The sequence below is a fragment of the Apium graveolens genome, chromosome 1 (genome assembly GCF_009905375.1).
Source record: "Apium graveolens cultivar Ventura chromosome 1, ASM990537v1, whole genome shotgun sequence".
Taxonomy (NCBI): domain Eukaryota; kingdom Viridiplantae; phylum Streptophyta; class Magnoliopsida; order Apiales; family Apiaceae; genus Apium; species Apium graveolens.
The window spans coordinates 180323140-180326318 of record NC_133647.1 but is presented as its reverse complement, the minus strand read 5'-3'; positions in this window follow the sequence as shown (position 1 = coordinate 180326318).

Sequence of the window (3179 nt, the reverse complement as noted above, 5' to 3'; positions counted from 1 at the left end):
TTGGGGCATTTTCATCAAGAAATTCAAGTAGTTTTGTCAATTTAAGGTATATTTCTTGTCTTAAATTTTACATTTTCATGGCGGATAAATTATTTGCTCGTATGTTTCGTCATAAACGTCAAAATAAAAAAAGAGAGTCTATTGATCATAACTTACATCTTGATGATTTAAATACTAGTGAAGAACATAAAACCCCTGTATATGTTGAAGATGATGATTTTGTAGATAGAAATGAGGAATTTATTAATTTAGATGAGGATTTGGTTGATGTTGAAGATGAAAATGATGAAAATGAGGTTGCAAACGAGGTTGAAAATGATAGTGATAATGTTGAGGGTGAGGAGGAAGATGGAGATGATAATGTAGAGGATGCAAATTTGTATGAAAATGTTGATGGGGGGAGTTCCATATTTGAATCAAATTTTTCAAAGTGTGGATGAGGCCGGTCATTTTTTTAGGGCTTATGCTTTACGAAATGGATTTGCTATTAAAATTCAAACTAGCCATCGTAATAAAGACAACGAGATATATGGTCGTTTATATGTTTGTAGGCTTTATGAAAAAAGTGTCGTTGCCGAGAGTAGTCAAAATAAACGGCGTAGAGAGGTTCTTTCTAAAAGCGAGTGTAAGGTGAGGATGTATGTCAATTATCAAAAGAAAAAACGTCACTGGGAGGTAACTAGCCTTGAATTGGTACACAACCACGGTCTTGTTTCCCCTAGTAAGATGAATTTGGTACAACGAGAAAGACATGTCAACACCGCGACCCGTAGTTTGATTAAAACGCTTTATGGTTCGGGGGTTCGTAATTGTCAAGTGATGAATGTGATTGGTAACATTCATGGAGGTAATGACAAAGTTGGTTTCAATGTTCAACATGTTAGGAATGTGTTAAGAGACGAGAGGAAGAAAAGGTTTGAGATTAGTGACGCTCAAACGGGGTTGGACTTGTTGCATAGGTTGAATGAAGAAAGTGGTTCTAAATATTTTATTAGGACCGAAGTCGATGAAGAGAATCGCTTGAAGTGTCTAGTATGGATTGATCCGAGATGTATAATGGCTTACCAAAATTTTGGCGATGTTATGGCTTTTGATACCACTTATCGGACAAATAGGTATGCAATGCCATTTGTCCCATTTACCGGAGTCAATCATCATTATCAATCGGTAATTTTTGGGTTTGCATTGATGCGGGATGAACACGCGTCGACTTTTGAGTGGATTCTTCGTACTTGGCTTGAAGGTGTGGGGAATAATCCTCCATTGACTATAATCACGGATCAAGATCAAGCCATGGCAAGCGCTATTGCGGTTGTACTCCCGAATACTACCCATTTATTGTGTTCTTGGCACATTAGTCAAAAATTCCCGGAGAAATTAGCTCATTATTATTCGGCTTTTCCGGAATTCAAGACGGACTTCAACAATTGCATTTATAAATCTCTCACTGAATGTGTTTTTGAAGCTAGATGGGCGTCGTTTGTGGAAAAGTATCACTTGTAAGATCATAAATGGTTAAAGGGGTTATATGAGTTGAAGCACAAGTGGATTCCTGCATATACTAGAAACAAATTTTCGGCGTTTCAAAATAGTACATCGAGGAGTGAGGGGATGAATTCTTTCTTTGATAAGTATGTGAGTTCGGCAACGGGTTTGAAGGAATTCATTGAAAATGCCCAAAAAGCATTGGCAAGGCAATTCATGAGGGAGAAGGAAGAAGATTATGTCACCATTAATCTAAAACGTCCTATGAAATTGCATACCACATTGGAGTATCATGCTTCTTGTATCTACACTAAGGAAATGTTTAGAAGATTTCAAGATGAATTGGTTGAGTCTTCAAAATACTTTGTTGAAAAAGACCGACGAGCTAGTGAAGAAGGGGAGAGAATGTGGGATGTTTATACGTACTATAGTTGTTATAGGCCCATGTCCGAGCCTACGAGAAGAAATGTTTATTTTGTGGCATTCGAGAAAGCAAGCTCTTTGGGAATGTGTACGTGTAGAATGCTTGAACATTCGGGGCTACCTTGTAGACACCTATTGGCGGTCTTCACTAAGAAACGGGTTTCGGAAATTCCCCCGTATTACATAAACCGGAGGTGGACAATGCATGCCAATAGAGTTGATGGTGTGTTGCCTTACAATTTGGATGTTGGACAAAGTCATGAAATGACCTCAACCGATCGATTTAATAGCATGACAATGTTAACCATGAGTTTTTGTCAAAGTAGCATTGCATCCAAGGAACGGTATGATTATGCCGTTGGAGTGATGAATCGAGAAATACCAATTCTCGAAAGAATGAGCGTTGATGGAATTAAATCTTATGAAAGCAATTCGCAAGCTCCAAATGCAAGTGCTCATGAAGAAACAATTCTTGACCCTATTATGTCCCAAACTAAAGGGAGGAAGAAGGATGTTCGTTTCAAAAGTCCAATAGAATCGATTGGTAAAAAGGAGAAGCCACCAAGAAGGTGCACTTATTGTCAAATGGAAGGCCATGATAAAAGGAAGTGTGCTAGTAGACTAGAAGATCTTAAAAATGTTCAAGAATCGCAATATAATTAGTGGTGTACCATTTTATAACCGAATGTTGTAATCTTTAAATGGATTTGAATTTTAAGTGTTTAACTTTGCTTTCTTTTTTGTTATGTTTTATTGTCATACCAATTATTGTCATATAATTATGTTTTATTCTGATAGGTAACATAACTAGCGAGTATAGTGGTGACAACAACTCCGATCATAGTTGTGATTCGATTTCCCACGTTAGCAACACATTCTCGGACTCTCTACCAAGCGACTCGTGGTATGAGGAAAATGACGAGGAATATGTGGTCTCACCGATCTTTAGTGAGATGGAAGATGCATGTGCCGAGTTGATGCCCCTTGTGGACAATGACGAGCCGCCCCATGTGGAGGAAGAGGAAACAGACTTGTACCCACCCGATGAGGAGGCTTATAGGGCCAAAAATTGGATCGAGGCATGCAATTGGATGGAGGGTACTGAACCGTGGAGATTGGTGAACTCTCATCCGGATCCGTACTTCCTTCCGATCTTGAATTTGGGCAACAACACGCCCGATGGAAAATGGAAAAAATCCGGATGGAATGGCGGTAAGCTTTTTAAATGTGATCAAATTTCCGATATTGTAAACTTGAGGCCTCGTGAGGGT